This window comes from Meles meles, chromosome 7 (assembly GCF_922984935.1).
Source record: "Meles meles chromosome 7, mMelMel3.1 paternal haplotype, whole genome shotgun sequence".
Classification (NCBI taxonomy): domain Eukaryota; kingdom Metazoa; phylum Chordata; class Mammalia; order Carnivora; family Mustelidae; genus Meles; species Meles meles.
Window position 1 is genome coordinate 78693262 of NC_060072.1, and position 17158 is coordinate 78710419.

General features: G+C 53.8%; 3 long non-coding RNA genes across 3 annotated transcripts; all 3 read left to right on the plus strand.

Moving 5' to 3' along the window:
• Positions 1–1375: 1375 nt before the first annotated feature.
• Positions 1376–4002, plus strand: LOC123945985. The gene is made up of 3 exons (XR_006819554.1): positions 1376–1471; positions 3583–3618; positions 3915–4002. It is a non-coding gene; the product is annotated as an uncharacterized LOC123945985 (long non-coding RNA).
• A 3423-nt stretch (positions 4003–7425) lies between these two features.
• On the plus strand, positions 7426–10052 carry LOC123945983. The gene is made up of 3 exons (XR_006819552.1): positions 7426–7521; positions 9633–9668; positions 9965–10052. It is a non-coding gene; the product is annotated as an uncharacterized LOC123945983 (long non-coding RNA).
• A 3427-nt stretch (positions 10053–13479) lies between these two features.
• On the plus strand, positions 13480–16106 carry LOC123945984. Its single transcript, XR_006819553.1, has 3 exons — positions 13480–13575; positions 15687–15722; positions 16019–16106. It is a non-coding gene; the product is annotated as an uncharacterized LOC123945984 (long non-coding RNA).
• Positions 16107–17158: the final 1052 nt, after the last annotated feature.

Below are 17158 nucleotides of genomic sequence, written 5' to 3' on the forward strand. Positions count from 1 at the left end.
GCGTGATGTTCTCTTCTCTGGTTCTCTGGTCTCAAGTACGACGTTTCCATCACTAGGAAGCCTGGGTGCTACAAAAACGACAAGAGGCGGTTCATGATGCGCAGGGGCGGCATTGCCAGAGAATGCCCTATGAGTTTCGGTCCGAGGGACTGGATGACTTGGATTTCTGTCCCAGCCTTGTCAGTGACCAGAGCCATCTTGCAGAAATCCCTTCTTTTTCCTGAGGCCAATTCTGTTCTCTCGTTTGTTTTTTTGTTGTTGTTGTTTTGTTTAGTTTGGTTTTTGTTTTGTTGTTTTCCCTTTGTGGGGACGGAGCAAGAGGGGCAGAGGGAGAGGGGCAGGGAGCATCGGAAACAGTCTCCACACCCAGCTCGGAGCCCAACCCCGGGTTTCATCCCAGAACCCTGAGATCATGAGCAGAGCCTTAACACAGAGGCTTCACCGACTGAGTCCCCAAGTGGCTCCTCATTTCTTTCTGTCTTTTCAGGAACAGCTCGAGGTCCCCAGACTGAACGTTCCACTACAGGTTAGTATATTATGTCAAAACTTCTTGTGGGCCAAGAAAAAAATAAAGAAGAGAAATAGTCTAAGACTGAAGGTTATGTGGAACTTTGGGTTGTTGAGTTAGAATTTGTATGAGAGTATGGCTTTGGAGAAAACCCGGCAAACAAGGAATTGAAGGAGCTTTGCCTATGGATTTCAAACGTTCTCCCTAAAGACTTAAATCTCACTTGGTTTGGACCAGATCAGAGGGACGGTCTTAAGTAGGGGGTCGCCTTTGTCTTTCCTCCATCTCACCTCACATGAATATCATCTCTCTGACAGAACTCGGTAACTTCACCCGCCACATGTAAAATAAATAAATTAAATAAATAAATAAATAAATAAATAAATGAATAAATAAATGAAGAGGTGGCCTAGGATAAGAGAAAAAGGTGCCTCTGTCTGAGGATATATTTTGGTCTCGTAGGTGTTTAAAGTGGAAGGGTACCATGAGCTCCGTCCTGTCATTTCATCATTGTTCCTAGCTTCCCTGAGGGGTATCGTGATGGGGGCGAAGGTTCCATTTCTTTGGAGGCAACGTCATGGAGACCGATAGAGGAAGACCTAGCCTGACCCAGTTTGAGATGTGGAAAGCATGAGTGTGGCAAGGAAAGCAGCAACCACCCCAAGAAGGAAGTAGCAAGGAGGATAACAAAAAGTGGAGGAAAGTTATATTAGAACAAAATCTTAGGGCAGTCTGGACGGAAAGTCGCTAGAAGAAAGTCGCTTCCCTTTTCTCTGGGGGGAACTGGCGGGAGAGGTACATTCCCCTTTGGGAGTCAAGGGCAAGTGTGTTTGAAATGACAAGTTCATTCTCCGGTTTTCTCAGGTGTTGCTGGACGTCCAGTTTCCACGACCGTCAATGCTGGCAGCCTAGGCAGCCCTGGAGTGGGCCCCGCCTTCACCACCGGCCATGGCCCCATACCAGGTAAAGCCAGTTCCCAACAACGGAGCCCTTGGACGCCTAAGCACCTGGTTTCAGGCGGTGCTGCTCAGTACAATAGCGTCCAGACTAACAGACATCTGGCCGGTTACCTCGACTGGTGATAGCACGTACCCCCGTTTTCAGCAGGTTTTTCCGTCTTTTGTGCTTGCTCTTGATGCTGTGGTCGTTGCGGTCGTTCTCTTGACCCTGAAGAGAAAGGCCCAAGGGACACAGGCTTCAGAGGAGGCGAGACCAAGAAGCGATTGAAAGGCCATGTCTTCCATAGCATCCCTGTCCCAGTCGTCCTGGATTTCACGCCAGGACCCCTTGGAGAGTCTTGGATAGGAGGGGTGCCAAGGGAGCTGATGGCGTTGGGATGAACTTCAGTAACATGTCAAAAGGAGCGATTGCCCTGGTCGATGGCACTTCTTTGATGTCCATGACATCAACTTTCAAATGATGCCTGAAGCTAAACGATGGGACTCAAATCCCATTGAGAGCGTGGCCAATGGGCGTCTTGCCTCCCAGAAGGAAGCAAGCAATGAAAGGTCTCAGGAGAGGTAGAGACCAGATTAGAACCGCGAAAGCCCTTCTGGCCTCCTCTGGCACGGCTCCACAGTGGTGGGATCTGTGCGATAGGGCATGCATCTGTGAGAACCCGATGACGGCGTGCTGGTCCTTGTGCGCCCTGGACGGCACTGGTGGTACCGTGGGTTTCAAGAACAGAAACGTGAGGGCCGTTGCACAGGTAGAGCTGATTTGGAGTCAAAGCCAACAGTCGTGTGTTCACGCTGCCCCGTCGGGAGCGAGGCAGTAACTTGAAACGGCAGTCCAGTTTCCTCTGCTCGCGGTCCCGCCTGCCCGTGGCCTCGCTCAGCTGGTCCACGTGTGCCACCTAATAGCTGCAGTCGTCCTACGTAGCTCACCTTCCTCGAAGCCAGAGCTGTTCAAAGAGTGGTTCCCAGACCAACAGCATCTCCCCTCTCCAGGGAACTTTGCAGAAATGCCAGTGTCGCGGCCCCCGTGCCTAGAATCCGACACTGTGCTAGAGGAGCCCAGCAAATGGTGGGAAGAAGCAGTCGAAGGCCGCGAAGCCTGTCACACTTGGGACCATTTGCAGGCTTTCGCCGGGTCCGGTCCCCCCGACAAACCCTCAGTCGGGAACCCACCACAGGGGACTTCCCCAAATTCAGCTTGCCACCCTGTCTCTCCACTCCTTAAAAGCCCTCAGGAGTTCCGGTCGCTTTCGGCAGGAACCAAAAGTCCGTCCCGGACCACGAGGCATCCTCTCTTTAGTACACCCAGGGGGACTTGCCTTTGTGTGTTGATCTGTGGACCCACGGCCCAATGATGTTTAGCTACCTTTGTGTTGGCCTCGCAGATGTCCTGCCGTCAGATTTAGGGGGCAGATACTTCTGGGCAGAACGTGGCCAGCACATGAGCCTTTGGTAGGGGAAAAGATGGAATCTGCAGCAGCCCAACATCCGCAACTTGTTGTGCTTCGAGTTAGACTCGGGAATTTGCTGAAGGGCGAGGGGACTGAGCGTTTAGTGTCTAGGTTCCCAAATCGGGGCCAGCGTTCTTGGGGCACGATGACAGGGGCATCAGCTAGGCCTTGAGGCAGGCAGGCGGTCGTAGGGAGAGGGGCTTGGAGCAGGGCCCCTCAGGGTTTGGTCCACAGAGGAGTGCCACCCGGAAGCTTTCGCTCCTGGTCCATGCTACGCTACGAGGGGAGTAGCAATTTGACGCGGGGCTTTTCCCTCTGTTGAGGAAAAGCTGATGGTTTCTTTGGGTTTGCTGTGTCAGATGTCCTTTCTGGACGTGTACGGCCCTTTCCCAAAGAGAGCCTCCCCCTAGGGCCGATTGGAAACCGTCGAACATGGCTCCCTTAGCACACGTGCCCTGGGGAACAGCGTGAGAGTCGAAAGTCCAGGGTGAGGCTGGCAGGGTTCGGCTCCTGGATCTGCGGCCCACTACCTGGGTGACACGGAGCAGGCCCCTGAGCCCCGACTGCACAGCGGGAGCCCTCATCGCGCCTGCCGGGGAGGGCTTCTGTCAGAGCAAATGCACTGATTTCTGCCCAGGGTAATGTGGAGTGTGCTGTCTCTTTTCAGGAGGAACCGGCAGCCTGACTGCAGCCACCAGAGGAGGTAAAGAACACAGCACGCCCATGGAGCCTAGCCCAGGAGCGCCAAGCGCAGGGAAATCAGACAAGTCAGGATTGGCCCTTGAGCACCTATGTGGTGGCATTGAACGTGACACAGGGCGAACTCACGATTGAGCTGTGGGTGGTGTGGGACGGATAGTAGCTATGTAGCTGCAGACACCCTAGGAGTCCTTGAAAGCTGCTGGGGTGTGGGAAGCCTGACTTCGGTCCTGTCCGGGAAGAGGGATATGCAGAATCCTGCCCGTCTCGAAGTAACACGTTTCCCCGTTGTTGTGTCAGGGACCGCAGAAGGTACAGAGGGCTTCACAACAGCCGCAGGGAGTGAGAAGACAGGTGGAGGTTCAGCTGGCCCAGGCACAACCTTGGGAGACAGCGCAGGTATGGAAATAGAAGGTGGAAAGCATCTTCTTCCTGACGGGCGGGAAGCTGCCGGTGGCTTCTGAGGGCGGGGTTCCTAGTCAGTTGGTAGTGCCCGTCCTCTTGTCCTGGTTTGTGTGGGCTTCTTCTGGGCAGTGTTTCTCGGGCCTCCGCGCAGACGTGATGGATAGCGGAGCGGCGTGTGGTCTGAATCGCCAGATTCCTGCCTCTGGACCGCTGAGCCTGAGTCTGGATGGGCATGGGGTCATACTTTGCCCGTCTGGCTCCAAGTGAGAGCTGAGGCCAGACAGGAACACGTGCGTGAGGCTGTTCCACGAGCCACTGTACGGCAAGTGCTTTGAAAGCAGAGGGCAACCCCGTGTGTTGTGCTCCACCAAAGCTCCTGGTAGAGAGTTGGTGTCGGTTTGGAGTGGGAGCAGGGGATGGCCATGCGGTGAGACCCCTGGAGTCCCAAGCACTGAAAGGCAGGTGGGAGTGAGTTGAGAATGTCTTTCCGAGGCCAAGGCTTGTGTAAGTCACAGGGGGATTTCTGGGACATAACGATGTGAGGTCTTCAAGTGCATTTCGCCTCTTCTCCAAAAGTCAGAGTCTCAGAAGGGCACAGCGAGAGGTTCTGTAGGAATTCTGTGGGCAGCGGGAGTTTATTCTAAGAGAGCATCCGTGACTGAAGGGAAGGAAGTGCATCAGGGTAGGTATGCTGTCGAGGCTGAAAACGAAGGAAGTGGAATCCCTTCTGTTCTCCTTCCCAGCTGTCCGACCCTCGCGGAAGGCTTCGCACGCCTCCGCCATCAGTTTTCTCCTTCGTGGAGGGGGAAGGACATACCCTTCCCTTATGGGACCTGCGCACAGACGCCCTGTGCTAGTGCCGCCTAGTGTGAGACCCAGGAAGTACACAGTCAAAGGCCCTCTATGGCCACTAACCTTTGGAGGGAGCATCATCCACTGTGGACATGAGTTTCGATTTTAGCCAAGGAGCTGGAGGCTTTCGAGGAAGCGGAAGCACAGTACTTCCTAGGTTAAAATCACCTTTCGGGGGTATTTTTCTCCGGGGTGTGGTATCTTGCCCACAGGGCAAGCTCTGCGGTCCGAAATCTCATGTGTGTTAGGGAGCACGTCAGGGATCCTCCTGAAGCTGCCCTTGCAGGCATTTCTATTGAAGAACACGAGAACGGGCACAGCAAGAATGGCCAAATAGTGTCGGTTTCCGTACAAACGAAAGGGATCCTTCAAGGGATCCTGACGCCATCGTGGTAGCTAGAAAATTAATTGGACTCCAATGTGTGACGGGTTTCGAGAGACTTGAGGGCCCAGATTCAAGATGGGTCCCTGCGATCCCCATCTCCAAAACACCAAACAGAAAGAGAGAGAGAGAGAGAGAGAGAGAGAGAGAGAAAAGGGGAGCCCGTTGCCTCGTTATCCCCATCCATCATCAGGAAAGCCCTCGACGTGTGTTTTCCCACTGATACGCTCCAGACATTTGCAGTGTGTCCTCTACCATCTGTGGTGAGGCACCGTGTTCCCCTTCACCCTGTGTGGATCAGAGCCCGTTTCGATGGGGCCATTTTGCAGAAGAGTTGATTGTGTCCCACGGGATCATGCTGCCTTGATTGAAGGGTTGTTGTGTCCAATTGGAAGGAGCTCAGAGGAGAATCAGTGAAATGCCCCAAAGGTGAACTTTCTCCTGGGAAATGGAATCTGCACCGAAATGGTCAGGAGGATCAGGGCCTATCCTGCTGCATCCTTGTCCTCTTGAGAGTCTCTTGGGTTCAGGGTCAAAGAGTCTTTCTCCTTGACCCTCACATGCCGATGAGCAAGACGTGTCCATTCCACGTCCTGTGAGCTTGTGATCAGTGGGAGAAGATGCGATGTGTATTGGTCTGTTGGTGGAGTGTGCCTGGCCCGGCCTGGGCAGGTCTTGTCAATTAAAGCTTGACACTACCTTTGAGAATGCTCACATCCACCTTCTCTGACACTCCTTAACACATGTATCCTAGAGATGGTGTGAAGCATTCGAAGAAGGACACGGTAGTACTGGCGTGATGTTCTCTTCTCTGGTTCTCTGGTCTCAAGTACGACGTTTCCATCACTAGGAAGCCTGGGTGCTACAAAAACGACAAGAGGCGGTTCATGATGCGCAGGGGCGGCATTGCCAGAGAATGCCCTATGAGTTTCGGTCCGAGGGACTGGATGACTTGGATTTCTGTCCCAGCCTTGTCAGTGACCAGAGCCATCTTGCAGAAATCCCTTCTTTTTCCTGAGGCCAATTCTGTTCTCTCGTTTGTTTTTTTTTTGTTGTTGTTTTGTTTAGTTTGGTTTTTGTTTTGTTGTTTTCCCTTTGTGGGGACGGAGCAAGAGGGGCAGAGGGAGAGGGGCAGGGTGCATCGGAAACAGTCTCCACACCCAGCTCGGAGCCCAACCCCGGGTTTCATCCCAGAACCCTGAGATCATGAGCAGAGCCTTAACACAGAGGCTTCACCGACTGAGTCCCCAAGTGGCTCCTCATTCCTTTCTTTCTTTTCAGGAACAGCTCGAGGTCCCCAGACTGAACGTTCCACTACAGGTTAGTACATTATGTCAAAACTTCTTGTGGGCCAAGAAAAAAATAAAGAAGAGAAATAGTCTAAGACTGAAGGTTATGTGGAACTTTGGGTTATTGTGTTAGAATTTGTATGAGAGTATGGCTTTGGAGAAAACCCGGCAAACAAGGAATTGAAGGAGCTTTGCCTACGGATTTCAAACGTTCTCCCCAAAGACTTAAATCTCACTTGGTTTGGACCAGATCAGAGGGACGGTCTTAAGTAGGGGTTCGCCTTTGTCTTTCTTCCATCTCACCTCACATGAATATCATCTCTCTGACAGAACTCGGTAACTTCACCCGCCACATGTAAAATAAATAAATAAATAAATAAATAAATAAATAAATAAATGAATGAATGAATGAATGAAGAGGTGGCCTAGGATAAGAGAAAAAGGTGCCTCTGTCTGAGGATATATTTTGGTCTCGTAGGTGTTTTAAGTGGAAGGGTACCATGAGCTCCGTCCTGTCATTTCATCATTGTTCCTAGCTTCCCTGAGGGGTATCGTGATGGGGGCGAAGGTTCCATTTCTTTGGAGGCAACGTCATGGAGACCGAAAGAGGAAGACCTAGCCTGACCCAGTTTGAGATGTGGAAAGCATGAGTGTGGCAAGGAAAGCAGCAACCACCCCAAGAAGGAAGTAGCAAGGAGGATAACAAAAAGTGGAGGAAAGTTATATTAGAACAAAATCTTAGGGCAGTCTGGACGGAAAGTCGCTAGAAGAAAGTCGCTTCCCTTTTCTCTGGGGGGAACTGGCGGGAGAGGTACATTCCCCTTTGGGAGTCAAGGGCAAGTGTGTTTGAAATGACAAGTTCATTCTCCGGTTTTCTCAGGTGTTGCTGGACGTCCAGTTTCCACGACCGTCAATGCTGGCAGCCTAGGCAGCCCTGGAGTGGGCCCCGCCTTCACCACCGGCCATGGCCCCATACCAGGTAAAGCCAGTTCCCAACAACGGAGCCCTTGGACGCCTAAGCACCTGGTTTCAGGCGGTGCTGCTCAGTACAATAGCGTCCAGACTAACAGACATCTGGCCGGTTACCTCGACTGGTGATAGCACGTACCCCCGTTTTCAGCAGGTTTTTCCGTCTTTTGTGCTTGCTCTTGATGCTGTGGTCGTTGCGGTCGTTCTCTTGACCCTGAAGAGAAAGGCCCAAGGGACACAGGCTTCAGAGGAGGCGAGACCAAGAAGCGATTGAAAGGCCATGTCTTCCATAGCGTCCCTGTCCCAGTCGTCCTGGATTTCACGCCAGGACCCCTTGGAGAGTCTTGGATAGGAGGGGTGCCAAGGGAGCTGATGGCGTTGGGATGAACTTCAGTAACATGTCAAAAGGAGCGATTGCCCTGGTCGATGGCACTTCTTTGATGTCCATGACATCAACTTTCAAATGATGCCTGAAGCTAAACGATGGGACTCAAATCCCATTGAGAGCGTGGCCAATGGGCGTCTTGCCTCCCAGAAGGAAGCAAGCAATGAAAGGTCTCAGGAGAGGTAGAGACCAGATTAGAACCGCGAAAGCCCTTCTGGCCTCCTCTGGCACGGCTCCACAGTGGTGGGATCTGTGCGATAGGGCATGCATCTGTGAGAACCCGATGACGGCATGCTGGTCCTTGTGCGCCCTGGACGGCACTGGTGGTACCGTGGGTTTCAAGAACAGAAACGTGAGGGCCGTTGCGCAGGTAGAGCTGATTTGGAGTCAAAGCCAACAGTCGTGTGTTCACGCTGCCCCGTCGGGAGCGAGGCAGTAACTTGAAACGGCAGTCCAGTTTCCTCTGCTCGCGGTCCCGCCTGCCCGTGGCCTCGCTCAGCTGGTCCACGTGTGCCACCTAATAGCTGCAGTCGTCCTACGTAGCTCACCTTCCTCGAAGCCAGAGCTGTTCAAAGAGTGGTTCCCAGACCAACAGCATCTCCCCTCTCCAGGGAACTTTGCAGAAATGCCAGTGTCGCGGCCCCCGTGCCTAGAATCCGACACTGTGCTAGAGGAGCCCAGCAAATGGTGGGAAGAAGCAGTCGAAGGCCGCGAAGCCTGTCACACTTGGGACCATTTGCAGGCTTTCGCCGGGTCCGGTCCCCCCGACAAACCCTCAGTCGGGAACCCACCACAGGGGACTTCCCCAAATTCAGCTTGCCACCCTGTCTCTCCACTCCTTAAAAGCCCTCAGGAGTTCCGGTCGCTTTCGGCAGGAACCAAAAGTCCGTCCCGGACCACGAGGCATCCTCTCTTTAGTACACCCAGGGGGACTTGCCTTTGTGTGTTGATCTGTGGACCCACGGCCCAATGATGTTTAGCTACCTTTGTGTTGGCCTCGCAGATGTCCTGCCGTCAGATTTAGGGGGCAGATACTTCTGGGCAGAACGTGGCCAGCACATGAGCCTTTGGTAGGGGAAAAGATGGAATCTGCAGCAGCCCAACATCCGCAACTTGTTGTGCTTCGAGTTAGACTCGGGAATTTGCTGAAGGGCGAGGGGACTGAGCGTTTAGTGTCTAGGTTCCCAAATCGGGGCCAGCGTTCTTGGGGCACGATGACAGGGGCATCAGCTAGGCCTTGAGGCAGGCAGGCGGTCGTAGGGAGAGGGGCTTGGAGCAGGGCCCCTCAGGGTTTGGTCCACAAAGGAGTGCCACCCGGAAGCTTTCGCTCCTGGTCCATGCTACGCTACGAGGGGAGTAGCAATTTGACGCGGGGCTTTTCCCTCTGTTGAGGAAAAGCTGATGGTTTCTTTGGGTTTGCTGTGTCAGGTGTCCTTTCTGGACGTGTACGGCCCTTTCCCAAAGAGAGCCTCCCCCTAGGGCCGATTGGAAACCGTCGAACATGGCTCCCTTAGCACACGTGCCCTGGGGAACAGCGTGAGAGTCGAAAGTCCAGGGTGAGGCTGGCAGGGTTCGGCTCCTGGATCTGCGGCCCACTACCTGGGTGACACGGAGCAGGCCCCTGAGCCCCGACTGCACAGCGGGAGCCCTCATCGCGCCTGCCGGGGAGGGCTTCTGTCAGAGCAAATGCACTGATTTCTGCCCAGGGTAATGTGGAGTGTGCTGTCTCTTTTCAGGAGGAACCGGCAGCCTGACTGCAGCCACCAGAGGAGGTAAAGAACACAGCACGCCCATGGAGCCTAGCCCAGGAGCGCCAAGCGCAGGGAAATCAGACAAGTCAGGATTGGCCCTTGAGCACCTATGTGGTGGCATTGAACGTGACACAGGGCGAACTCACGATTGAGCTGTGGGTGGTGTGGGACGGATAGTAGCTATGTAGCTGCAGACACCCTAGGAGTCCTTGAAAGCTGCTGGGGTGTGGGAAGCCTGACTTCGGTCCTGTCCGGGAAGAGGGATATGCAGAATCCTGCCCGTCTCGAAGTAACACGTTTCCCCGTTGTTGTGTCAGGGACCGCAGAAGGTACAGAGGGCTTCACAACAGCCGCAGGGAGTGAGAAGACAGGTGGAGGTTCAGCTGGCCCAGGCACAACCTTGGGAGACAGCGCAGGTATGGAAATAGAAGGTGGAAAGCATCTTCTTCCTGACGGGCGGGAAGCTGCCGGTGGCTTCTGAGGGAGGGGTTCCTAGTCAGTTGGTAGTGCCCGTCCTCTTGTCCTGGTTTGTGTGGGCTTCTTCTGGGCAGTGTTTCTCGGGCCTCCGCGCAGACGTGATGGATAGCGGAGCGGCGTGTGGTCTGAATCGCCAGATTCCTGCCTCTGGACCGCTGAGCCTGAGTCTGGATGGGCATGGGGTCATACTTTGCCCGTCTGGCTCCAAGTGAGAGCTGAGGCCAGACAGGAACACGTGCGTGAGGCTGTTCCACGAGCCACTGTACGGCAAGTGCTTTGAAAGCAGAGGGCAACCCCGTGTGTTGTGCTCCACCAAAGCTCCTGGTAGAGAGTTGGTGTCGGTTTGGAGTGGGAGCAGGGGATGGCCATGCGGTGAGACCCCTGGAGTCCCAAGCACTGAAAGGCAGGTGGGAGTGAGTTGAGAATGTCTTTCCGAGGCCAAGGCTTGTGTAAGTCACAGGGGGATTTCTGGGACATAACGATGTGAGGTCTTCAAGTGCATTTCGCCTCTTCTCCAAAAGTCAGAGTCTCAGAAGGGCACAGCGAGAGGTTCTGTAGGAATTCTGTGGGCAGCGGGAGTTTATTCTAAGAGAGCATCCGTGACTGAAGGGAAGGAAGTGCATCAGGGTAGGTATGCTGTCGAGGCTGAAAACGAAGGAAGTGGAATCCCTTCTGTTCTCCTTCCCAGCTGTCCGACCCTCGCGGAAGGCTTCGCACGCCTCCGCCATCAGTTTTCTCCTTCGTGGAGGGGGAAGGACATACCCTTCCCTTATGGGACCTGCGCACAGACGCCCTGTGCTAGTGCCGCCTAGTGTGAGACCCAGGAAGTACACAGTCAAAGGCCCTCTATGGCCACTAACCTTTGGAGGGAGCATCATCCACTGTGGACATGAGTTTCGATTTTAGCCAAGGAGCTGGAGGCTTTCGAGGAAGCGGAAGCACAGTACTTCCTAGGTTAAAATCACCTTTCGGGGGTATTTTTCTCCGGGGTGTGGTATCTTGCCCACAGGGCAAGCTCTGCGGTCCGAAATCTCATGTGTGTTAGGGAGCACGTCAGGGATCCTCCTGAAGCTGCCCTTGCAGGCATTTCTATTGAAGAACACGAGAACGTGCACAGCAAGAATGGCCAAATAGTGTCGGTTTCCGTACAAACGAAAGGGATCCTTCAAGGGATCCTGACGCCATCGTGGTAGCTAGAAAATTAATTGGACTCCAATGTGTGACGGGTTTCGAGAGACTTGAGGGCCCAGATTCAAGATGGGTCCCTGCGATCCCCATCTCCAAAACACCAAACAGAAAGAGAGAGAGAGAGAGAGAGAGAGAGAGAGAGAAAAGGGGAGCCCGTTGCCTCGTTATCCCCATCCATCATCAGGAAAGCCCTCGACGTGTGTTTTCCCACTGATACGCTCCAGACATTTGCAGTGTGTCCTCTACCATCTGTGGTGAGGCACCGTGTTCCCCTTCACCCTGTGTGGATCAGAGCCCGTTTCGATGGGGCCATTTTGCAGAAGAGTTGATTGTGTCCCACGGGATCATGCTGCCTTGATTGAAGGGTTGTTGTGTCCAATTGGAAGGAGCTCAGAGGAGAATCAGTGAAATGCCCCAAAGGTGAACTTTCTCCTGGGAAATGGAATCTGCACCGAAATGGTCAGGAGGATCAGGGCCTATCCTGCTGCATCCTTGTCCTCTTGAGAGTCTCTTGGGTTCAGGGTCAAAGAGTCTTTCTCCTTGACCCTCACATGCCGATGAGCAAGACGTGTCCATTCCACGTCCTGTGAGCTTGTGATCAGTGGGAGAAGATGCGATGTGTATTGGTCTGTTGGTGGAGTGTGCCTGGCCCGGCCTGGGCAGGTCTTGTCAATTAAAGCTTGACACTACCTTTGAGAATGCTCACATCCACCTTCTCTGACACTCCTTAACACATGTATCCTAGAGATGGTGTGAAGCATTCGAAGAAGGACACGGTAGTACTGGCGTGATGTTCTCTTCTCTGGTTCTCTGGTCTCAAGTACGACGTTTCCATCACTAGGAAGCCTGGGTGCTACAAAAACGACAAGAGGCGGTTCATGATGCGCAGGGGCGGCATTGCCAGAGAATGCCCTATGAGTTTCGGTCCGAGGGACTGGATGACTTGGATTTCTGTCCCAGCCTTGTCAGTGACCAGAGCCATCTTGCAGAAATCCCTTCTTTTTCCTGAGGCCAATTCTGTTCTCTCGTTTGTTTTTTTGTTGTTGTTGTTTTGTTTAGTTTGGTTTTTGTTTTGTTGTTTTCCCTTTGTGGGGACGGAGCAAGAGGGGCAGAGGGAGAGGGGCAGGGAGCATCGGAAACAGTCTCCACACCCAGCTCGGAGCCCAACCCCGGGTTTCATCCCAGAACCCTGAGATCATGAGCAGAGCCTTAACACAGAGGCTTCACCGACTGAGTCCCCAAGTGGCTCCTCATTTCTTTCTGTCTTTTCAGGAACAGCTCGAGGTCCCCAGACTGAACGTTCCACTACAGGTTCGTATATTATGTCAAAACTTCTTGTGGGCCAAGAAAAAAATAAAGAAGAGAAATAGTCTAAGACTGAAGGTTATGTGGAACTTTGGGTTGTTGAGTTAGAATTTGTATGAGAGTATGGCTTTGGAGAAAACCCGGCAAACAAGGAATTGAAGGAGCTTTGCCTATGGATTTCAAACGTTCTCCCCAAAGACTTAAATCTCACTTGGTTTGGACCGGATCAGAGGGACGGTCTTAAGTAGGGGGTCGCCTTTGTCTTTCCTCCATCTCACCTCACATGAATATCATCTCTCTGACAGAACTCGGTAACTTCACCCGCCACATGTAAAATAAATAAATAAATAAATAAATAAATAAATAAATAAATGAATGAATGAATGAATGAATGAAGAGGTGGCCTAGGATAAGAGAAAAAGGTGCCTCTGTCTGAGGATATATTTTGGTCTCGTAGGTGTTTTAAGTGGAAGGGTACCATGAGCTCCGTCCTGTCATTTCATCATTGTTCCTAGCTTCCCTGAGGGGTATCGTGATGGGGGCGAAGGTTCCATTTCTTTGGAGGCAACGTCATGGAGACCGATAGAGGAAGACCTAGCCTGACCCAGTTTGAGATGTGGAAAGCATGAGTGTGGCAAGGAAAGCAGCAACCACCCCAAGAAGGAAGTAGCAAGGAGGATAACAAAAAGTGGAGGAAAGTTATATTAGAACAAAATCTTAGGGCAGTCTGGACGGAAAGTCGCTAGAAGAAAGTCGCTTCCCTTTTCTCTGGGGGGAACTGGCGGGAGAGGTACATTCCCCTTTGGGAGTCAAGGGCAAGTGTGTTTGAAATGACAAGTTCATTCTCCGGTTTTCTCAGGTGTTGCTGGACGTCCAGTTTCCACGACCGTCAATGCTGGCAGCCTAGGCAGCCCTGGAGTGGGCCCCGCCTTCACCACCGGCCATGGCCCCATACCAGGTAAAGCCAGTTCCCAACAACGGAGCCCTTGGACGCCTAAGCACCTGGTTTCAGGCGGTGCTGCTCAGTACAATAGCGTCCAGACTAACAGACATCTGGCCGGTTACCTCGACTGGTGATAGCACGTACCCCCGTTTTCAGCAGGTTTTTCCGTCTTTTGTGCTTGCTCTTGATGCTGTGGTCGTTGCGGTCGTTCTCTTGACCCTGAAGAGAAAGGCCCAAGGGACACAGGCTTCAGAGGAGGCGAGACCAAGAAGCGATTGAAAGGCCATGTCTTCCATAGCGTCCCTGTCCCAGTCGTCCTGGATTTCACGCCAGGACCCCTTGGAGAGTCTTGGATAGGAGGGGTGCCAAGGGAGCTGATGGCGTTGGGATGAACTTCAGTAACATGTCAAAAGGAGCGATTGCCCTGGTCGATGGCACTTCTTTGATGTCCATGACATCAACTTTCAAATGATGCCTGAAGCTAAACGATGGGACTCAAATCCCATTGAGAGCGTGGCCAATGGGCGTCTTGCCTCCCAGAAGGAAGCAAGCAATGAAAGGTCTCAGGAGAGGTAGAGACCAGATTAGAACCGCGAAAGCCCTTCTGGCCTCCTCTGGCACGGCTCCACAGTGGTGGGATCTGTGCGATAGGGCATGCATCTGTGAGAACCCGATGACGGCGTGCTGGTCCTTGTGCGCCCTGGACGGCACTGGTGGTACCGTGGGTTTCAAGAACAGAAACGTGAGGGCCGTTGCGCAGGTAGAGCTGATTTGGAGTCAAAGCCAACAGTCGTGTGTTCACGCTGCCCCGTCGGGAGCGAGGCAGTAACTTGAAACGGCAGTCCAGTTTCCTCCGCTCGCGGTCCCGCCTGCCCGTGGCCTCGCTCAGCTGGTCCACGTGTGCCACCTAATAGCTGCAGTCGTCCTACGTAGCTCACCTTCCTCGAAGCCAGAGCTGTTCAAAGAGTGGTTCCCAGACCAACAGCATCTCCCCTCTCCAGGGAACTTTGCAGAAATGCCAGTGTCGCGGCCCCCGTGCCTAGAATCCGACACTGTGCTAGAGGAGCCCAGCAAATGGTGGGAAGAAGCAGTCGAAGGCCGCGAAGCCTGTCACACTTGGGACCATTTGCAGGCTTTCGCCGGGTCCGGTCCCCCCGACAAACCCTCAGTCGGGAACCCACCACAGGGGACTTCCCCAAATTCAGCTTGCCACCCTGTCTCTCCACTCCTTAAAAGCCCTCAGGAGTTCCGGTCGCTTTCGGCAGGAACCAAAAGTCCGTCCCGGACCACGAGGCATCCTCTCTTTAGTACACCCAGGGGGACTTGCCTTTGTGTGTTGATCTGTGGACCCACGGCCCAATGATGTTTAGCTACCTTTGTGTTGGCCTCGCAGATGTCCTGCCGTCAGATTTAGGGGGCAGATACTTCTGGGCAGAACGTGGCCAGCACATGAGCCTTTGGTAGGGGAAAAGATGGAATCTGCAGCAGCCCAACATCCGCAACTTGTTGTGCTTCGAGTTAGACTCGGGAATTTGCTGAAGGGCGAGGGGACTGAGCGTTTAGTGTCTAGGTTCCCAGATCGGGGCCAGCGTTCTTGGGGCACGATGACAGGGGCATCAGCTAGGCCTTGAGGCAGGCAGGCGGTCGTAGGGAGAGGGGCTTGGAGCAGGGCCCCTCAGGGTTTGGTCCACAAAGGAGTGCCACCCGGAAGCTTTCGCTCCTGGTCCATGCTACGCTACGAGGGGAGTAGCAATTTGACGCGGGGCTTTTCCCTCTGTTGAGGAAAAGCTGATGGTTTCTTTGGGTTTGCTGTGTCAGGTGTCCTTTCTGGACGTGTACGGCCCTTTCCCAAAGAGAGCCTCCCCCTAGGGCCAATTGGAAACCGTCGAACATGGCTCCCTTAGCACACGTGCCCTGGGGAACAGCGTGAGAGTTGAAAGTCCAGGGTGAGGCTGGCAGGGTTCGGCTCCTGGATCTGCGGCCCACTACCTGGGTGACACGGAGCAGGCCCCTGAGCCCCGACTGCACAGCGGGAGCCCTCATCGCGCCTGCCGGGGAGGGCTTCTGTCAGAGCAAATGCACTGATTTCTGCCCAGGGTAATGTGGAGTGTGCTGTCTCTTTTCAGGAGGAACCGGCAGCCTGACTGCAGCCACCAGAGGAGGTAAAGAACACAGCACGCCCATGGAGCCTAGCCCAGGAGCGCCAAGCGCAGGGAAATCAGACAAGTCAGGATTGGCCCTTGAGCACCTATGTGGTGGCATTGAACGTGACACAGGGCGAACTCACGATTGAGCTGTGGGTGGTGTGGGACGGATAGTAGCTATGTAGCTGCAGACACCCTAGGAGTCCTTGAAAGCTGCTGGGGTGTGGGAAGCCTGACTTCGGTCCTGTCCGGGAAGAGGGATATGCAGAATCCTGCCCGTCTCGAAGTAACACGTTTCCCCGTTGTTGTGTCAGGGACCGCAGAAGGTACAGAGGGCTTCACAACAGCCGCAGGGAGTGAGAAGACAGGTGGAGGTTCAGCTGGCCCAGGCACAACCTTGGGAGACAGCGCAGGTATGGAAATAGAAGGTGGAAAGCATCTTCTTCCTGACGGGCGGGAAGCTGCCGGTGGCTTCTGAGGGCGGGGTTCCTAGTCAGTTGGTAGTGCCCGTCCTCTTGTCCTGGTTTGTGTGGGCTTCTTCTGGGCAGTGTTTCTCGGGCCTCCGCGCAGACGTGATGGATAGCGGAGCGGCGTGTGGTCTGAATCGCCAGATTCCTGCCTCTGGACCGCTGAGCCTGAGTCTGGATGGGCATGGGGTCATACTTTGCCCGTCTGGCTCCAAGTGAGAGCTGAGGCCAGACAGGAACACGTGCGTGAGGCTGTTCCACGAGCCACTGTACGGCAAGTGCTTTGAAAGCAGAGGGCAACCCCGTGTGTTGTGCTCCACCAAAGCTCCTGGTAGAGAGTTGGTGTCGGTTTGGAGTGGGAGCAGGGGATGGCCATGCGGTGAGACCCCTGGAGTCCCAAGCACTGAAAGGCAGGTGGGAGTGAGTTGAGAATGTCTTTCCGAGGCCAAGGCTTGTGTAAGTCACAGGGGGATTTCTGGGACATAACGATGTGAGGTCTTCAAGTGCATTTCGCCTCTTCTCCAAAAGTCAGAGTCTCAGAAGGGCACAGCGAGAGGTTCTGTAGGAATTCTGTGGGCAGCGGGAGTTTATTCTAAGAGAGCATCCGTGACTGAAGGGAAGGAAGTGCATCAGGGTAGGTATGCTGTCGAGGCTGAAAACGAAGGAAGTGGAATCCCTTCTGTTCTCCTTCCCAGCTGTCCGACCCTCGCGGAAGGCTTCGCACGCCTCCGCCATCAGTTTTCTCCTTCGTGGAGGGGGAAGGACATACCCTTCCCTTATGGGACCTGCGCACAGACGCCCTGTGCTAGTGCCGCCTAGTGTGAGACCCAGGAAGTACACAGTCAAAGGCCCTCTATGGCCACTAACCTTTGGAGGGAGCATCATCCACTGTGGACATGAGTTTCGATTTTAGCCAAGGAGCTGGAGGCTTTCGAGGAAGCGGAAGCACAGTACTTCCTAGGTTAAAATCACCTTTCGGGGGTATTT